The following is a 21,329-nucleotide window of genomic DNA, read 5'->3' on the forward strand; positions in this document are numbered from 1 at the left end:
TAATTTGTAGATGTACTTGATCAGAAGGATCTTGGTTGTTTTAAGCAATGATCAATTATTCACTATTTGGACATCCTAACCTTTTATTCTTAAAACATTTGCAGGCACTACTTTGAAGAGCCTACTTGTCAACTTTCAAAGAAAAACAGTTGTTTGTTTCTGATATTTTGAATACACCCAAGAAACAGTCCTCTACATTGTGATTGTATTCTATAAACTTTACTTCATAGCAATGATAACTCTGCAGCAAATTTATTTCTAATATTTATTGAAATATTTTTAGCTACAAAAACATTTTATGTTCACTATTATTTATTAATGCCCTGTTTTAAAATATTATGCATAAAATTTATTCCAGTGCACATTAGTAAATAAATTATGCTTGTAATTTCTAATGCATTTTTAATTATAAATTTATCCATGTCTACCTTTATTTATGATAGCGGTGTCTCAGTGTTGAACATACTGTATATTAATGCAGACACTGTTAATTATGCATTCTTAGAAGTTGCATTCGACAAAGCACACGAGTATGTTTTTTTACATCCTAAGTCCTGTTAACATCAATTAATTTAGGAGCTGGAACTCACAGGACTAGCTAATCTTTAAAGCAAGAAAAGGTACTATTAGAAGCTGGTTATAGAGCCTGGATGTAGGGAGGGACTACATTTATACATAAATGTAGCCAGAGAGATACTAAAATACCAGCCAGATGTTTCATTTTCACCCCAAGTACCTAAAAAAGGATACCAGAAATAATATTCAGCACAAAAAGACAATAGAACAAAGCTCAGGGAATCTCTGCAAGCCCCCAGAACTGATCTATACTTAAATAGTATCTGCAGAGTGTTATATTTAAGATTTTCTGGTTGGTTAATTTTGTGCTTCCCTTCCACCCACCAAACTCACCTTATTATGAGCAATACATTAGCTTTAAAAAATTCTTCACATTGAAATGTTATTTTAATTTGAAAAAATACTATATTGCTCTGAAATTGTCCATTTCTTGGAGGCTTCTTTCAAAGAGTTTGAATGGATTTTTGACACCTAATTTACTGTTGTCTTGAAATTGCTTTGTACCATAGGAGCAAAAATGCCTGTTTTCCCTATGGGAGGAAAAATATATTTCAAAAGGAGAGGAAACTAAAATTAGGAAAATAGAAGGGAAACATAATCACACATATAAAATATTAAGAACACACATTTGCAGAGAAACTAGAAGGTGTCTCCCTTTTCCCATAGCTCTGGCAGGACTTGAAAGAAAGTTCCTCTCATCTTATTATGTTCACTCTTAGCTTGTTGTCATAGATTTGGAAAAGTGGATTTTTCCACATGCGAATTCTGCTTAACAATGTAAGATTTCCAGTTGTTTCATTTTATGTGCATGTTTTGAGTACCTTTTCATTTAACATGCATCTTACCAAGTGTTTATGGTGTTTTAAGCTTTAAGTATATTAAAAAAAAAAAAAGAGCGAGAGAGAGAGAGAAAGAAATGTTCCTTTGCTCATGGCCTGTCAGAGAGACAGATGTGTATTGAAAGAATAACAGAAAATGTGATAAATGTTAACACAGAGAATGAAGCGCTTCATGTGGCCTGTTAGGGAGAAGTGATCTTGGAAAACTTCCTAGAGGAGGGGAAGCAGTATGTGAATTTGGTTTTCAAGAATGAATAGAATATACCTGGGGACTTCCCTGGTGGCGCAGTGGTTAAAAATCCACCTGCCAATGCAGGGGACACGGGTTAGATCCCTGGTCCGTGAAGATCCCACATGCCGCAGAGCAACTAAGCCCTTGCGCCACAACTACTGAGCCTGCGCTCTAGAGCCCTCGAGCCAAAACTACTGAGCCCGCGTTCCACAACTACTGAAGCCCGCCCGCCTAGAGCCCGTGCTCCACAACAAGAGAAGCCACCGCAGCGAGAAGCCCGCGCACCGCGACAAAGAGTAGCCCCCACTCGCCGCAACTAGAGAAAGCCCGCGTGCAGCAACAAAGACCCAATGCAGCCAAAATAAATAAATAATAAAATAAAAATAAAAAGTGTAGCACAGCAGCAGTGGTATTGGTAAAAAAGAAAAAAAAAAAAAGAATATAGTTAGGAATTCCCTGGCGTTCCAGTGGTTAGGATTCGGTTTTTTCACTGCCAGGGCCTGGATTTGATCCCTGGTCGGGGAATAAGATCCCACAAGCTGCGTGGTGCAGCCAAAAAAAAAAGAAAAAGAAAATATATACACTTAATGGTTAGAATGGTTAAAATGGCACATATATTTAATAAAAACATTTTTCTAAAAGCACATTGGGATTTATCCTTTAAGAATCCCACCACTCTGTTATGTAGAAACCCAAAATAGCCACTATAGAGGCCACAAGGAGAAAAACCAAGGTGCCCTGGCCAACATCTCTAGCCATCTGAGAACTTCCAGCCATTCTAACTGCCATCTGACTGAAAGCGCACGAGGGAGCCAAGAAGACTGGCAGAAGAACCACCCACCAAGCCACAGAATCTTGACAAATAATAAATGGTTGTTGTTTTAAGCCACTTACAAAAAAAGAGAGAGAGAAAGAGAGAGTAGGAGTTTACTGAGTGGAGAGAGAAAGGCCAATTGACGCTTGAGCAGGAATTACACCAGCAATTGCATTTGAGGAAAGCAAATGTATAAGGGGTCTTGATTCTTGCTGCCTGTCTCAGTGCAGCAGGCAATAGGAGCTGGTGTTTACAGAACACTCCCTGTGTGCCAGGCACTGTTCCAAGCACTGTCCATGCATTATTACCTCAGTGGATGTTCACAATAACCTAGATGAGGAGACAGATACACAGAAGGCAAATCATTTGTTGAAGGCCACACAGCTAGTAGGTGTCTTTTTTTTTTTTATTTTATTTTTGGCTGCGTTGGGTCTTCTTTGCTGCGTGCTGGTTTTCTCTAGTTCCAGCGAGTGGGGGCTACTCTTTGTTGCGGTGCACGGGCTTCTCATTGCGGTGGCTTCTCTTGTTGCGGAGCACGGGCTCTAGGCGCGTGGGCTTCAGTAATTGTGGCATGCGGGCTCAGTAGTTGTGGTGCATGGGCTTAGTTGCTCCACAGCATGTGGGATCTTCCCGGACCAGGGATTGAACCTGTGTCCCCTGTACTGGCAGGTGGATTCTTAACCACTGTGCCATCAGGGAAGTTCCTAGTAGGTGTCTTTGAAATTCTGTCCATTGCCCCCATTCTAGTCCTGGGGACCAGAAGAAAAGGAACCCCTGTCTCTTACCATGGCCTCCTTTCCAAGTTGGAGCTGAAGTATGGAAAACCTGATTGTCACAGGTATGCTGAGGTACTGGTCCCTGTGCCCTCATGTCTACCAAAGTCCCCAACCAGTCCCTGGCCCAGCACCATCAGTATGTTGTAAAAAGATAATTTTTCTGAATGTGTCAGTTGTCAGGGTCCTAGTCCTATGCACCCCTAGGTCAAGAGATAGGCCAATGTAAGCTCTGCTTTTTAAAGCCACTTCCACTCTCTGATACAATTCCCACTCCTTGGAGGCTAAGCCATGCAGTTGGCCTGTCATCACTTCTCCTCATCTAACTACCTTCCTCAGTTGTAGAATGGCTTGGGAAGCACCCCTGCTTTCCTTTCCACCTCATGTCCCTCCCTCATCCTGAGAGCTTTTGAGGCCACATGGCATCTCAATTCCTTGACTGTCTCATCTTCAAAAACTTTTTCCTCCTTTGCACTTCAGCCAGGACCCCACTCTTGGATGGCTCTTCATCTGAGGTTATTCAAGGCGCCCATCTCTTAGGATACTCTCCATCTTTCTGCCTGGTACCATCAGTGACTTCCATTACACCTGTTTGGGGACCTTCAGGCCAATGACATGAGCCTTTCCAGAATTCTCTTACTTACGTCTTGAGCATCCATTCTGTGCCTTTTGTTTTAAGCACTCTTAAAAGCTGAGATCTTAAACTCCTTGACCCCATCACACCTGTCTGGCAAACTGTCTTCCTGGGATTAACCCAATTGCTCATTTTTTTGTGTGCCTGTATCTTAACTGTTCAAACTAACTACAGAAAAACCAAACAACCATCATATCAGTATCACCATAAATTCAGAGTCTTCATTCTCAATGGGGCCCTCAGTGTTCCTGAAATCTTACCTTATTTCCCTGCACTCCAACTTACTGCAGTGACTATTTCAAATTCATAGTCAGACTTTACTGTAAGCTTCTTTAGGGTGGAGTCCCTATCTGGCATTTTCACCACTAAATCTCCAGTGCCTAGGATAGGCTTAATACATAGGTACTCAATAAGTATCTGTTTACTGACTGACGTGTAGTAATAGTGGTAAGCATTTTATGCAAATATTAGTAAATGTTAGCTACATGCCAGCCTCTATTCTATGTGAGCTATATGTATTAGCTCATGTAATCCCCACAAACCCCCCAGTGAGGTTAATTAGAACTTTTGTCATGCCCATTTTACAGATAAGGAAATTTAGAGAGGCAACTTAGAGAGATGAAGTGATAAAAACTGTAAGTGGTAGAGTGGGTATTTACTCCTTAGAACCTATAGAGAGAAAGCTTAGTGGGTCCAGTTGAGTTTTTTACAATCAGGCAACTGTGCTTCAGACTGGAGGTCAAGAGACAAGTGAAAATGAAGATTCATATTTAAGAGGGGACAGATAAACTGGTGACCTCAGAAAACAGAATATCCAACCTTGTTCACACCCTTGCTTTGGCAGAGCACCTCAAACAAGCCCGTGATGAAACTAGGGTGGTGTGTGTGCAGAAAGCACATTTGGGTGGTAAGGTGCATTTCTTTTTCTCCACGTGAGCTAAGACGTCAATCATATATTTGAATACAAGGGGGTGGATCCATGGTGTATTTGTAGGTGACTTTAATATTGGGTAAGATCCGCCCCCCCCGGGCTGAAATTCAGCCTTAATTTTTTTTTTCTTTCTTTTGCTAAGGTGCATTTTTAATTAATTAATTAATTAATTAATTAATTTGTTTATTTATTTATTTATGGCTGTGTTGGGTCTTCGTTTCTGTGCGAGGGCTTTCTCTAGTTGTGGCAAGCGGGGGCCAACTCTTCATCGCGGTGCGCGGGCCTCTCATTATCGCGGCCTCTCTTGCTGCGGAGCACAGGCTCCAGACGCACAGGCTCAGCAACTGTGGCTCATGGGCCTAGTTGCTCCGCGGCATGTGGGATCTTCCCAGACCAGGGCTGGAAACCGTGTCCCCTGCTTTGGCAGGCAGATTCTCAACCACTGCGCCACCAGGGAAGCCCCTAAGGTGCTTTTTTAAGAGGGACATTCCAGACTGCCTCTCAGGTAGGAGAGATATCTTATCATTGCACTGCTCGAGTCCTTCTTTCCCCTTCACACTAGTTTCTCCCACTGATTCCCTGAGAGAGGGAGAGAGATCACCAACAATGAGCTCCTGTTTGCGGCGGGTCCACATATCTCATGGGAACCTCCCTGCAGTTCTTGGAAGATAATTATCTCCATTTTACAGATAAGAATGACTAACATTTACTAAGTTTATTAAGTGTCTGGCACTGTGCTGAGTGTTTTTAGAGCATCATCCCATTCGATTCTCACAGCAATACTTAAAATTGGAACCACTGTATGGATGGGTCAGAGAAGGGAGGTGTCTTGTCCTAGGATACACAGCAGGTTAGAGTTGGCATTTAAACCCAGGTCTTCCTCATCACTCAGTTCTGGAGGAACCAAGGGCTTTTTTGCGTGGAAGCAGGGAGAGAGGAGGAAATTCGAAGGAGAAGGCTGACGCTGATTTCTACCCAACCCAAATGCGAAGGTCAATGTACATTGCCAGACTCCCAGCTCATCTCCCACCCAGACCTTGGCCGGAGGCGGGGAAGTGGTGCGCACGCGCACAGCCTCCCGTTCGGCCCCGCCCCCCGAGAGGGCTTCCCTCCTTGCTCTTGGCTCTGGGGCTTGCGCGCTACGTCCCCAGCCAACAGCTTCTTCCCGGTCGGAGACTTCCGGTGCGCGGAGTGCGGTTCCGGGTCGTGGCGCGGCTCGGGGCAACAGGGCTGCTGCTCAGCTGGCGAGCGGCGGCGAGCGTCTGGGGCATGAAGGGGAGCCCGGAAAGCGGCTGCTGAGCCGGCCGGGAGGAGAGCCAGTCCCCGAGGATTCCGAGAGTGCGGAGCTCGGGCAGGGGCCGGGAGGCGCGGGGGAGCCGAGCCCTCCCCTCAGGAACGAGTCCCAGGGCCGACCCGGCCCGTAGTGTGGCAGCAGCTTCAGGTAAAGGTTGCCCCAGCCTCTAGCTCCTTCGCTCGCTACCCCCGCCAGCCCATCCAAGGAGCCTGGCGGCCCTCCTCACTCCCCCGCGCTCGGCGCTGCCCAGTGGGCAGCCTATCTGGCCCTTGCTCTGGGCTCCCGTGAGCATCCGTTTTCTGGCCCTTTCGTGGAGGCTGCTATGAGCCTGACAGCTGGGTGTGTGATTTGGGGGAGTAGAAACTAGTGGACCTGGTAGTATTGGGGTTTGGGGAGGGTACTGTTGACTCCGGCAGTTTCTGGCTGTACCCTCGGCAACATCTAGGTGTCTTAATCTTCATAACGTGAAAATCAAGTTTTTAAAGCATTGCCTGTGCAGTCCCTGTTTCCCAGCTCCCCTTAGCTCCATTGCCCCAAAGGGGTAAACAGCCTCGCAGAACTGTTTTTTTCTAGCCAGAGTGCTGCTGGAACTTTGATTCAGCTTTTTGTTAATGGGAGTGGCATAGAGTCTTCTAGATCTGTTTAAGGCTGGGAAAAAAAAAATCATTGTAGTTTAAGCAAGAGCATTACTTTAACCGGAGACCCAAAAGTTGACTCAGAGGTTGGCTCAATTTTCATTCTGAATGAAGTGATTTTTGAAGCCTATCCCAATACCTGGCACTGTGCAAAAGCATCATGTTATAAACCAAAACCAGCAAAGTTCAAAACTTCCCCATGCGTGAACAGTCAAATGGAGACAGGTGTTTACAGACATCGGTTAAAGCAAAGTCAACGTTCTCATTCTATGAATATTTTGACAAGCAGAAGGGGTGGATTTCTAATTTAAAACAGCAGAAAAGAAGGCACCATGTTTTATTCTTCATATTCTGTGAGCTCACACAGGATGCTCAGTAAACGCTGAAAGAGTTGTTGATGAAGTATTGATATTTGTTTTATCTTTTTCAGTTTACACATTTGCGAGCTTGCTGGGGCCTGTGAGGCATGCTGGCGGCCCCTTTCCCATTCAGCTTTGTGTTCATACCTTCCTTCATCTACTGTGATGCCTGAGTGTACTCAAATTCCTCTACACCTCCTGGCTCCTGGCTAACTTTCCAGCTATGCTTCAAAAGGCCCCCTACCCTGATGCTTTGCTCTGGCTGAGTAGGACCTAGATGCCTTTGTTGTTTCCTTTCGTTGTTTTTTTGTAGGACTTTCTCTCTGCCTAGATTTCTCCTTTTCTGTTTTCCCCTATTGAGATGTTACCACGGCCCAGCTGAAATTGACCTTCCCTCAACCAGTTCAGGGCAACCTCAGCTGGAAATGATTTCTTTTCTAGAATCCTATAAACACTCATTATTATATCTACAATTATTTCACTTAGCAAACATCTACTGAGTATGGATATATACCAGGTACCATGCTAGACAATGTAGAGATAAATAAGACTCAGTTCTTGCCGGCTCAAGTTAGTGAGTGAGATAAGGAAATAATTCTAACACAGAATGGTATGTACACTGCGGGAGAGTTCTTTCTGTGATCCAGTGGTAGCACAGAAGAGGGGACGTTATTCACTTTTTTTAAAAAATAAATTTATTTATTTAATTTATTTATTTGTGACTGCATTGGGTCCTCATTGCTGCTCACAGGCTTTCTCTAGTTGTGGCGAGCCAGGGCTACTCTTCGTTGCGGTTCATGGGCTTCTCACTGCAGTGACTTCTCTTGTGGAGCACAGGCTCTAGGTGTGCGGGCTTCAGTAGTTGCAGCACGCAGGCTCAGTAGTTGTGGCTTGGCAGGTCCTAGAGCACAGGCCCAGTAGTTGTGGCGCACGGGCTTAGTTGCTCCGCAGCATGTGGGATCTTCCCAGAGCAGGGATTGAACCCGTGTCCCCTGCATTGGCAGGCGGATTCTTAACCACTGAGCCATCAGGGAAGTCCCCGTTATTCACTTTTGAGGAGTGTGCTATGTCCAGGTAATGTTTCATAATGTGGGGTTAACTAAGCTTTGTTATTTACTATACTGGAGATTATATTAGGTTTCTCTTGTTTAATCATTTTAACCTCAATTCACAGATTAGGAAGGCTCAGGATAAATTACACATCTGGTATGAGACAGAGCCAGGATTCAAACCCAGGTCTGTCTTATGCCTACATCTGTGCCTTTTCCATTATGTGTTTTTCTTTTCTCACATCATAGCTCTCTATATGCAAATACATATTGAAACAGCTATACAAGAGAAAAAATATCAATGTCAATATGAATGTCAGATAGTCCTTTAAATGTAGAGAAGACCTTAATCTTCCAAGGCAAGAAGGTAGTAGGTGGGTCAGCTCAACATTGAATGAGTGGACCAGACGTTCTGTAGAGAACAACTGTGGATGCTGGCTTCAATTCTTGGTCCTTCCTCTTACTAGATATGTGACCTTTGGCAAGTTTCTTAATTCTAAGTATTATTTCCTTCAAGTATAATTTGGGATGGGGGATGATAGAGACTTCATGAAGTGCGAGCTAATGTGGGTAAAGGGCCTGATTCGTGGCAAGGATCCCCTGAAAATAGCTGTAAGATGCAAAGATGCAACGCCTGTGGCATGGTTTTAGAGTAGTGAGTAGACCAGCCTGAATAAATCAAACCATTGCTTCTTTCAGTGGGAATACTGGGAAGTAAAGTTGGAGGGTCAGGAGGGGGTCAGAGTCAGGGCTTGTGTGTTGGGCAAGAGAGGTCACTTCCAGTTTCTGTTCATAACCTTTCCTGTTAATAAATACCTTGAAGATCTATGATTCATTCAGCTGTGCCAGGGAAAATGTTAGACCCAGGGATACAAAAAGGAGTATAACCAGGTCCCCACCCTGAGGTTGTTGACACTCCCATGGGGCAGACATGTTTGTACAGGTGAACCATAGTAAAGCATAGTAGGTACTAAGATAGCAGCCCCCACAGGGTACTGTGGAGCACAAAGGAGGAAACACTGATAACGGTAGCTAATGAGCACTTACTGTGTGCCAGCATTGTGTTAAATGCATTCTCTCATTCATTCCTCTACAGGATGGTGTTATTAGCATTCTGATTTTACAGATGAGGAAACTAGAGCACAGAGGTTAAATGAATTCCTTTAGTTTATGCAGTTGTTGGAGCTGAGAGTAGAGGGGATTATCTGCCAGACTTTGGTAACTCCACTCTTCGGTACTACGCCATGTTGTGTCTTTGTGATGTGGGTGGCTTCAGAGAGGAGCTAGCCCTTGAGCCCTAGCTTCAACGTGCCCATCACCATGCTGGGCAGTAGGAATAATGAGGAATGAACATGGCTTCTGCACTCAAGGAACTCATCACCTCATCTGTCCCGTTAAATATATATACTTAAGTGGGGTGTTTGTTTTGCTTGTTGACTCATAACTGAAGACTTTAGAAATTATTGCAGTTCAGTAGATTATATGTGCTTCAGCTGAGAGAATTTGCTGTAAATCTGTTATTTTGATATGTAGGCCTTATTGTTAAGGACTCAGCAATAGATGCCAAATTATTATGACAAAGAATTCTGTCACATTACATTTTTTCTCCCATGGGAGGTACCCTGACCTTGTGTTTTCTGTGAATTTGAAGTTTTTGACTCAAAAGTTAGCACATTTCAGCTTGTGTTAAAGTAATTGAGTGCTTATAGTCATCGTTAAATGTTTCTGTATTCCTTATTTCCTTCAATCTTTATGATTCTGTGAGCTAGGGTGTTACCAATTTAACACGAGTAGCCTAAGGCTTAGTGGTTAAGTGTGTTACCCAAGAGTCATACAGCTAGTGAGTTGATAATGCAAAAAAAAAAAAAGTTGGCCAAAAGAGTAAACAAATATTTATTAATTTAGTTCTCTTTGAACTCTGCCTCAGGAGTCTCCACCTCAAATGCCCATGATGTAATATAAAGAGTAGGACAGACCTTGTGAACTGGAAGGCCCATGACCAGTCAGTCTGGAGGCAGCAGTCACTCCTCAGCTCCAGTTGCTTGTCGCCCTGTGAGGAAGTGGACCCAGTGTCTCTAGATCTTCCGATTGTTTTCAAGAGATGCTGGAAATCTGGATTTTAATGTATTTAGTTTAAAAAACTGCCCTTAAAAAAATTATCATGTAGACCAAAACACGTTTGTGGGCTGTGCACAGTCTTAGTCTGCCTGATTGTGAACTCTGACCTACCTGCTCGCTGAAATTTTGATACTCACTGTTCAAAGCAGGAGGTACAATGCCTGTTGTGATTATTGATCAGAAATCTACTGGTAAATTGCTAGAGTGAGGGAGTGTTGTATTTGACTCATACTGATATCTTTGGGGAAGTGGCAGGGTAAATGCTTTTATTGTATGATCAGGCTAAATTTCTGGAGGGATGGGGTTTGGATGAGGTGATGATGACCTTGTAATACTTTTGTGCCCTTAGCACTTTAAATGCTGCCAGATCTCTTGTCTCCTTTGGTACTCTCTACAGTACATGAAGTGAACAAGGGGGGTTATCATAACCTCTTGAGATGAAGAAATTGGTGCCCAGTGAATTACAGTTTAGTAGAAAGTGCACAAGACTGAGAGGGACTTGAATTCTGAATGCAGGTATGCCACTAACAGCCTTTTGGTTTTGGTCAAGTCACTTACAAATCTTTGTATCTTTTTCCCATCTGGATGATAATGAGGGAGCACAGTTGAAGTCTTGGTGAGGTCTTTTCAGGATGCCAAGCTTTCTGATTCTAATTGACATGCTTAAAGCTGCACAACTGATTACTGGCAGACTCCAGTGGAGAACAGTTCAGATCTAAAATGCTGCTTCTCTCTTGATGGCAGGTAGGGAGCCACTGTTCAGCTCTTCCCTCTGTTCTTTGTTCATTACTTCTGGGAAAGGACCTCCCCAGATGCATACAGTGCTTTGTTGACTCTATATACACAAGATTGGAAGGAGGCAGAGAGACACCCAGCCTAGTGAGAGAAATATGGTCAGGGAGCTTCCAGCCCAAGAGTTTAATTTATTTTTATTTTAATACCCAGCTTCCACAAGGTGAAAACTGAAGAAATATTGGTGTTCTAGATACTTGTTTTCATTCATACTCTATCGTATAAGGAAATAACATAGAATATAAAAAATGAAGAAAATAAATCCTGAGGAGTCATTCACAATTTATTAACTGTAGTTGGCAGCAGTCTAGGTATATTGAAGAAATAGATTTAATATAGGAAACACAAAATTTGGACCCAAGGAAGAAAACAGTTTTAAATAATGAAAGTGAGAAAAATGGGAGAAGCCACTTAACAAAACTTAAATTCTGGAAATAGCAAGAAGGTATTAGAATAGCTAGTGGAATTAAATTATGGTAATCGCTTGTGAAATAAATTGAATATTATGTCACATTTACCCCTAAATACATGCAGTGTTAGAGTCATACTTGAGTATACTTTTATGAATATGCTTTTATTATTGATGCTGTCAAAATGGAGCAAATGTGTAAAACTTCAAAAAAAATAACATTTTTTAGTTCCCTATGGACTCATTTTAAGGTACTGTATTATAAATAAATACTGTTTCAGCAGAGAAATAGGTAGAAAATTGTTTGAAGGAATGGTGTTCTTTTTAAAACAAGTAAATTTTTAATCTGTACTTTAGTTGCTGACATATAGGAGACTAACAAAGAAGAACTGAGGTGCAGACCTTGAAGCAGTGTGAGGTGGGGCTTTGGAGTCACACCCACCTGGATTTGAATATTGGCTCTGTCCGTTATTAACTGCGTGACCCAGACAATGCAAAATGAGGACAGTACTGCCAGTCTCATATACTTGTGAGGATTAAATGAAACAGTTTATGTAGGTACCTAGTACCATGATGCTTTTGGAGGGATGTAGGTACCAGCATTCAGGGGCACAAGCCATTCAGATGTTAGTATAATGTAACAAGAAATGATCTTATGGAGTGGTTGTAAAGGAATGAGACTTGTTTTCATGCCTGGATCATGAAATTAGTCTTGTTAATTTCTAGTTGTGCTTTGTGAATTGGTGTACCTGTCAACTGTGCACTGTTGAGAAAAGGGTTTCAGTATGCTGTTTTTAGGCTGTTAAATGAATTGATCTGTTAAATAACAATAAACACTTTCAGTTGTTTATATTACCCTTTTGTGTGCCCATGAGTACCTTTTGAAGTTGTTAGAACTAGGACTATATTATGTTCTCCTCATCCCCATCTCATAAATGCTGAAACTGAAGCTTAGAGAAGTAAAGTGATTAAAGGTAGAGAGCTACTGATAATGGCAAAGCTGGGATTTGAACCTTTGGTTTTTTTACTCTAAATACCATATTCGCTATTCCATGCTGCTCTAGATTTGGTTATTGGAACTGGCCGTTGTTTAGGGAGGATCATCAACTGTGGCCCTTCTTACTCATTTTAAACTTAATGCCTGTAGGGGACTTCCCTGGTGGCGCAGTGGATAAGATTCCGTGCTCCCAGTGCAGGGGGCCGGGGTTCAATCCCTGCTCAGGGAACTAGATCCCACATGCATGCCGCAACTAAGAGTTCGCACGCCGTAACTAAGGAGCCCGCCTGCTGCAACTAAGGAGCCGGCAAGCTGCAACTAAGGCGCCTGCCTGCCGCAACTAAGACCCAGCGCAACCAAAATAAATTTAAAAAAACAAAACAAAAACTTAATGCCTGTAGAAAGTTATTTATTATGTTGTGAGAGTGTTTGGTTACAGGTATACTCTTATGATTTGAAGTTTAATGATTTAATAAAACTCTAATAATACTCATTGCTGGCAGAGGTTGGTAGTTAGATGATCCCTCATATCAGTAGTGGGAATAAAAATTGGTAAAACTTTTCTGGAAAGAACTTTGGCAGTATTTTTCACAAGCCTTTTTAAAGAAGTCGTGTATGCCTTTTGAGCTTGTAATCCCATTTCTAAGAATCTTTGTTAAAGAAATAATCAGAAATGTAGAAAAATATTCATGTTCAAAGGTGTTCACTGTGGAAGTATTTATAATAGCAAAAATTAGAAACAACTTTAGTAGTCAACAAAGAGGTAAGAGAAATGGAAAAGCCATAGAATGGAAATATTGTACAAGCATTTTAGATGTTTTAGAAGAATTTTAGTGACTTATTAATATGCTCATCATATAATATGAAGTGAAAGAAGGATATAAAACTATATAAAGTATGATTTCAATTAATGTCAAACACACAAAGAAAAAAACAGGTGGTTAGAGTATAGGTCTTTATGCTCTTTTCTGTTTTCCAGAATACTCTCTGATAAACATAAATTACTTTTCAATAAAAAATCCTTTTAATTAACTTGTAATTGAGAAATATGAGTAGAGCTAGTGCACATCATTTTGACCAAAAAGTTTTCCCTAATACAGGTGATCTGAAGTTATATTGGGTTGGCCAAAAAGTTCATCTGGTTTTCCTGTACGATGGCTGTAGTAGCACTTAGTTGTCTTTAACTTCATTCGAAACAATTTTGTTAGATTGTATTGTGACAGCTATCATATCAGCGTACATTCAAAAAAAAACTTAAAATTGGTGAATTTTTGTGTAGCCATTTTAATATTGAAGATGGAAGATAAAAAGCAACATTTTCGGCATATTATGCTTTATTGTTTCAAGAAAGGTGAAAATGCAACTGAAATGCAAAAAACGATTTGTGCAGTGTATGAAGAAGATGCTGTGACTGATCGAACGTGTCAAAAGTGGTTTGCGAAGTTTCATACTGGAGATTTCTCGCTGGACGATGCACCACGGTCAGGTAGACCAGTTGAAGTTGATAGCGATCAAATTGAGACATTCATTGAGAACAATCAATGTTATACCACAGGGGAGATAGCTGACATACTCAAAATATCCAAATCAAGCGTTGAAAATCATTTGCACCAGCTTGGTTATGTTAATCACTTTAATGTTTGGATTCCACCTAAGGCGAAAAAAACCTTCTTGACCGTATTTCCGCATGCAATTCTCTACTTAAACGTAATGGAAATGTTCCGTTTTTAAAACAAATTGTGATGGGCAATGAAAAGTGGATAGTGTGCAATAATGTGGAACGGGGCTTCCCTGGTGGCGCGGTGGTTGAGAATCTGCCTGCTAATGCAGGGGACACGGGTTCGAGCCCTGGTCTGGGAAGATCCCACATGCCACGGAGCAGCTGGGCCCGTGAGCCACAACTACTGAGCCTGCGCGTCTGGAGCCTGTGCTCCTCAACAAGAGAGGCCGCGACAGTGAGAGGCCCGCGCACCACGATGAAGAGTGGCCCCCGCTTGCCACAACTAGAGAAAGCCCTCGCACAGAAACGAAGACCCAACACAGCCAAAAATAAAATAAATTAAAAAAAATAACGTGGAACGGAAGAGTTTGTGGGGCAAGCGAGATGAACCACCACCAACCACACCAAAAGCTGGTCTTCATCCAAAGAAGGTGATGTTGTGTATATGGTGGCATTGAAAGCGAGTCCTCTCTTATGAGCTCCTTCTGGAAAACCAAACGATTAATTCCAACAAGTACTGCTCCAAATTAGACCAACTGAAAGCAGCACTTGACAAAAAGCATACAGAATTAGTCAACAGAAAACGCATAATCTTCCATCAGGATAACGCAAGACTGCATGTTTCTTTGATGACCAGGCAAAAACTGTTACAGCTTGGCTGGGAAGTTCTGATTCATCTGCCATATTCAGACATTGCACCTTTGGATTTCCATTTACTTTGGTCTTTACAAAATTCTCTTAATGGAAAAAATTTCAGTTCCCTGGAAGACTGTAAAAGGCACCTGGGACAGTTCTTTGCTCAAAAAGATAAAAAGTTTTGGGAGGATGGAATTATGCAGTTGCCAGAAAAATGGCAGAAGGTAGTGAAACAAAACGGTGAATATATTGTTCAATAAAGTTCTTGGTGAAAATGAAAAATATCTTTTATTTTTACTTAAAAACTGAAAGAACTTTTTGGCTAACCCAATAAGATTGTATTTTCAAGTTAGTTTTAACCTCAGTTGTTTTACACTTAGGATATGGTTTCCTGTATCTTGACATACATGATGTTGAGGTTCCCAGGCTAGCCCTCCTCTCCTCCTCAAAAATATCTTGAAAGAAGAGTCATTTGTGTAGGTGGTACCAGTGTCCCAGTGCTACCATCACCTCTTTAGTGGCCAGTGGGTCAGTGAGTAGCCCTGTGACAGCTCTGTCTTTCAGAAACAGTACTTGCCTGTTATTCATAAGGCTGGTCATTGGTATATAGAGCTTTTTTTGTGAGTTGAATATTTGTATCTTGGTAAGTGCTTTTTTGGTATGGAAAAGTGTAAGTGTGAATTTCTATCTCACTTTTGAAAAATTTTGTAAGGAAAAAATTAAAGATCAAAGTTTGAATTTTAATTTTTGTGATAGCAGTATTCAGGATGTATGAATATTAAAATGTCATGAAGAATTGTGTCTTTTATTCTTTTCTAATTATATACTTCCTAAATGAAATTGCAGTAGTTTCAGCATGTACCGTTAAGCATGATGTCTAGTTTTTTTTTTTAATGTGCATGGTAATTCTCGTATATACAATATACAAAAGCATGCAAAAATTTAACAAAGTATTTGAGCATATTTAAATTAGGAAAATACCAGGCAGGATGTTTCATTTTGTAAACTGCTTCTGTCCAAAGCATTCTGTATATTATCAGAATGAAAAATGACAGCACTTTGTCATCTGTTCAAACTGATATTGCACTCTTTGCAATGACAGCTGAAAAGGCCCACAGGTGCCATATAAAGAGGTGACCATGTTGTCATATTTCATTTCGGCATCCCTCTGCAAAGCCATAATTACCTAATTAGGTTGTTAATTAGGAGATTAGCATTTCACTGTATTGATAGAATGCTCTTTACCGGCGTGGGGCTAGATACAGATTTGTCTGCCCTAATTTATAATCTCTGCCTTTTTTGTGCTTATTTATTTGCTTAAGATCCTGATGTGGGGCAATTCAGTTTACCTGAGAAACAGTTTGTTTACAAACTAATGAGGCTTTGATTGTAGGATTAAAGTTGCTGAGTTAAAATATGAACAGAATAAAAAGGGTGGTCGCATCCCCAAAATGATAATAAAAATTCCGAGTTGGTATAACTTGTGTTTTCATTAGCATAGGGAACAAGCACATGATAAGAATTGAAATTGTTGGTATTAAGAAAAAATCCAAAATACAAAAATGAAGTCTGAAATGTGATAGAGATTTATATATATCTAAACTAGGCGAAGGAAACTAGTTATCTTTAATAATAAATCTCTGTCACTTGTACTTGAGACATAAAATGTGTTAAGTATTTTTAATGTATTTCAGAAGCTGAAGCTTGGTTAATGATTTCAGAACAAATATATTCAGTCTTCAGTTTAGACTTCCTTAGATAGTCATTATGCATCAGGGTTTATTTCATTTGTACCTTCTGATCATTAGTTGGTGCTTGGAACATTCTCTTCCCACAGTCTTTGCAGTCCTGAGTGCTTATGGAATTTGAAGTATTTCACAGTAACCTTCACTTGGTGAGCTATTTGGAGTTAAGTGGTGTTTCTATCAAGTGTGTGGACATTCTTTTTTGGGGGGGAGAAGTGGGCTGGCAAAAAAAAATTTCCACTTATTTTTACTCCAGTGCAAGATTTGACAATAATGTTTGTAATTTGCATTATATATACCTTTACCACTCTTTCCAGTTAAGGAGATTTAAGTCCCAAAACTGAACAATGTTAGGAGTACCATTCCCACTGGGGTAGTAGTTTACCTTCTTTTGATTATATTTAGTATTAACGGTTAAAGTTGTAGAAAGTCCATGTGTGCTTAAGCCCTTTTCCCCATGGTTGTTATGAAAAATTGGATTTGGCTGTATCTGTAATTTTCTTCAAAATTAAAAAAATATTAAAAAATATTTTATATGAAGAAAATATTACATGCAAAATGTTCCATTTAGTCAGTTAAGTTTTTTGCTTAACTGCAATCATTCAACTTATTCAGTCAGCATTAGCTGAATATATATTAGGCATTAGTCATATGTCTGGGAATCGAGCAATGAAAACTACAGGCACGGACTCAGTGCTCGTGGGATTTGCAGTCTAGTAACGGAAGTGCAGCGTAGTTTGAGGAGTAAAGCCTAGCGTGAGAAGTGTTAGAGTAATGAGAGTCAGGGTGAGTATGGAGGAGTACCCACCCTAGACTTGATAAGGTCAAACCTTCCAGGCAGGTGCTGTCTAAATTGGGATCTGAAGGGTGAAGGAGAAAGTGATGTTTAAACCAGGTGGAAGGAGAGAATAAACTGATTTAAAGGCTGGAAGAACACTAAAAGTTGAGAATGGCTAGAGTAGAAAGAACAAAGGGGATAAATGGAAGATGGGGCTGCAGAGGAAGCAAGTTAAGTTATATTAAAGAGTTTGGGACGTTATTGAAGGGTCTTAAGACAAGTTAGGAAGCAATTGCTGTAGCCTAGGTGAGAGAAGGTGGGATTGGATAATGGAGAGAAAGAGAATGAATGAAATCTAGAGAGAGAAGAGATGCATAGTATTGGTAATTAAATGGCGGTAGGCTTCACAGAAAGGAGTCAAGGATTCTAATTTGGACATTCTATTTGTTTCCTAATTTTAAGTATGAGAATATGTGTTTCAGTACCTCATAGAGAAGAGGTCCATGAGTCTTACTTTCCAATATGACCCCAAAATATACAGTACTAGCAACTAGTTTTCTTTTTGGTGAATTGGGGAGAATACTAATATTTGAGTGTCACTGTTGGGCCCTGCCTTGTGAGAGCAGCTTTGTGAGGTATGAGATAATGTCTTACTGAGGTCCAGAGGAATTGTGACTTTGCCAGTTTTCTCAGCTACTGGGTGGTAGAATTGGGAGCACACACAAGCTTTCCGAAGCCTTTATGTTGTCTGTCATGCCATGTTGTCTTCCTTGTTGTGTCTCCCTCCCTTTGTTTATTCCAAAGTGAAGAGGAGAATTACTCCCCAAAGACCAGTAGCTCAGTAGGTTGCTGACAGAGGCATAGTGTAAACTCTGTGACTTCCCAGGCCCAGCTCTGGGGTGGATTAAAGCAGTGTCTGGTGCTTTGGTAGGAGAAGCTGCTCAGTGCAGGAGTGCTTGCTTCAACAAAGTCACAAGTTCTGTTGTGTTTTCTGGCACTAGGCTTTAATCTCCCTCAATTAGAAATGTAGATCGGCTACCTCCACACAAGGTCACTAATGTATAGACAGTTCTCCTCCTTTCCCCAGGGGAAAAGTCTTGAAATCTCTGATTTTTGGGTGAGGAATTTGACATCTCTTTGATGTAATCAACTTGTATTACAAATTGTTTAAAAAAATTTTATGGTTACTGTCGCCAGTACTGTTCAATTAAGTGATTTGTTGGTATCCTTGTGTTGGAATCACCTGAACTAGAAGAAATTCTAGGGTGCAGCATGGATTCTAGCCTCTCTGTGTTTCTACCCCACCCCCTTTTAAAATTGAGATATAACTCATGTATCATAACATTTACCCTTTTAAAAGTGTACACTTTAATGGTTTATCACCCCCAAAGAAAACCCATACCCATTAGCCCTCACTCCTCATTTCTCTCTCCTCTAGCCACTGGCAATCATTAATCTACTTCCTGTATCTATGGATTTGCCTATTCTGAACCTTTTATATAAATGAAATCACACAATATGTGGCTTTTTGTGTCTGGCTTCTTAGCATAATGTTGTCAAGGTTCATCCATATTGTAGCATATATCAGTACTTCATTTCTTTTTTTTTTTTTTTTTTTAATATATTTAGTTTTGGCTGCGTTGGGTCTTTGCTGCTGCAAACGGGCTTTCTCTAGTTGCCGTGAGTGGGGGCTGCTCTTCATTGTGGCGTGCAGGTGTCTCATTGCGGTGGCTTCTCTTGCTGCGGAGCATGGGCTCTAGGCGCGCAGGCTTCAGTAGTTGTGGCACGAGGGCTCAGTAGTTGTGGATCGCAGGCTTTAGAGCACAGGCTCAGTAGTTGTTGCACACGAGCTTAGTTGCTCCGCGGCATGTGGGATCTTCCTGGACCAGGGCTCGAACCCATGTCCCTTGCATTGGCAGGTGGATTCTTAACCACTGCGCCACCAGGGAAGTCCAGTACTTTATTTCTTTTTATTGCTGAATAATATCCCATTGTATGGAAGTACCACATTTTGCCTATCCGTTCATCAGTTGATGGAGGTTTGGGTTGTTTCCAATCTTTGGCTGTTATGAGTAATACTGCTGCGGACATTCTTGTACAAGTTTTTGTGTGAGCATATGTTTTCAATTCTATTGGGTGTATTACCTTGGAGTGGATTACTGGGTCATAGGGTAACTCTGTTTAACAGTTTGAGGAACTGACAAATTGTTTTCACAGGTGGCTGCACCATTTTACATGCCCTCCAGCAGTATATAAGGTCTGCTGCCTTTCTGCTTCCACTTTCTTCAGGCTTTCTATTGCTCTGGTCTGGGCTGGAAGCAACCCTAGGCATTCCATGAGCCCTTTTGTCTTGATAAGTGGGAAATTCTCCAGTTTTATCTCTTCAACTACATTCACTCTACAAGCATATGTGTACCAGGCCTTATATTGGACGTTATTGACAGGAAGCCAAATAAGGCTTCTAGTCCTTTCTTCTCAAGGACTCCACAATCCAGTAGTTGGAACTTCTTACTAGGACATGCAGGGAGGGGGAAAAGCCAGTGAAGAAAGTACAGTTGACCCTTGAACAATATGGGTTTGAACTGCACCAGTCCACTTACATGCGGATTTTTTTTTCAATAAATACAGTACGACAGGATCTGTGATTGGTTGGATCTGTGGATGTGGAGCCATGGATACGGAGGAGGGAGGGCCAGCTATGGGACTTGAGCATCCACAGATTTTAGTATCTGCGGTGGTCCTGGAAACAATCCCCCAGGTTTACTGAGGGACGACTGTAACTGCTTAGATATTTGTGAATTTCCACAGCACAGATCCTAACTTTAGAATCTAGGCAAAGGTTGAGTTGATTTTCGGAGATTTTCGGGGATTTCTTTTTCTTGGCTCATCCTTTAACTACAGTCATCCTTCTGTATTTGCAGGGTATTGGTTCCAGGACCCTGAGGATACCAAAATTCACAGATGCTCAAGTCCCTCATGTAAAATGGCATAGTACAGTCGGCCTTCCATATCCTGGGTTCTGCATCTGTGCATTCACGCAACCAACCAAATTCGATCTGCAGTTGGTTGAATCTGCGGATTCCGAACCTGCATATACGGAGGGAGGACTGTTTTGCTGTTCCTTGGGTTTTGTCACTAGGTTACTGCTCGTTTCCTTGCATATTTTCTCTGGGTAAGCTCATTCACATCCGTGGCTTCATCTGTCATTTATATGTTAATGTCTTCCAAATTTGCTCAGATCTTTCTCCTAGGCTTCAGGTTTGCCTGTCCTTCATGTGTCACTTATATGTTGTTGTCCCAGATTTGCTCAGACCTTTCTCCTGGGCTGTTAGGTTTGCATCATGATGGATCTCTGTTTGGGTAATCCATAGACATCTCAAGCTCATTGTGTCTGAAACATAGTTCCTCATTTCCCCTCTCCCTGTTAAGCTGTTCCTGCTTTTCAGTTCACAGTTTCGTTTGTTGGTGCTATCATGCAAGCCGTAAACTTTCGCCTTCTCCTTAACCCTCCACATCCACTCAGTCACCAAGTTCTACCAATTTTATCTCCTAAATATTTTTTTAAACTGTTTCTTAAGTTCATAGGCCTATCTTTCACTGCCTTACTTTGGATTTCATCGTCTCTTCCCTGAGCTGTAGTCACAGCTTCGTAACTAATCTTGTGTCTTGTCCATCAGATTAATTTTCTGTGCAACTGCCAGAGCAGTCTCTCTGAAATGCTAATCTAAACAGCAGCTTTGAACTCCTGGTAGTTTTAGTTGCTAACTACATGTTCTGCTGTATGTTATTTTAGTGCCTTTTCTCTTTGAAAAAAGCTGGATGAATGAATCATCTTTGAAGATTCATTTTAGACCAGGGAATAATAGCAATAACAATAATAGTAAACATTTGTATAGTGCTTACCATGGGCCTGGTGCTTTTATACACACATAACATATATGAATTCTTTCAGTCCTCACAATAATCCTATGAGATAGGCACCAAAATTGTTCCCATTT

General features: G+C 41.3%; 1 protein-coding gene across 17 annotated transcripts in view; it reads left to right on the forward strand.

Annotated features, from left to right (window-relative positions):
- Positions 1 to 5,971: 5,971 nt before the first annotated feature.
- The window catches only part of MAPKAP1 (MAPK associated protein 1), a 237,908-nt gene continuing 222,550 nt past the window's right edge, over positions 5,972 to 21,329 (forward strand). For 11 of the 17 annotated variants that reach the window (XM_082467782.1, XM_082467783.1, XM_082467784.1 and 8 more), the window contains exon 1: positions 5,973 to 6,240. The gene's annotated coding sequence lies outside the window, so the exon portion shown is untranslated. Of the gene's footprint in view, positions 6,241 to 20,252; positions 20,504 to 21,329 lie in introns of all 17 variants that reach the window. The other 6 variants (XM_082467787.1, XM_082467772.1, XM_082467785.1 and 3 more) reach the window with 4 other exon arrangements.

The sequence above is a fragment of the Balaenoptera physalus genome (assembly GCF_965194825.1).
Source record: "Balaenoptera physalus genome assembly, chromosome: 7".
NCBI classification, from domain to species: Eukaryota; Metazoa; Chordata; class Mammalia; order Artiodactyla; family Balaenopteridae; genus Balaenoptera; species Balaenoptera physalus.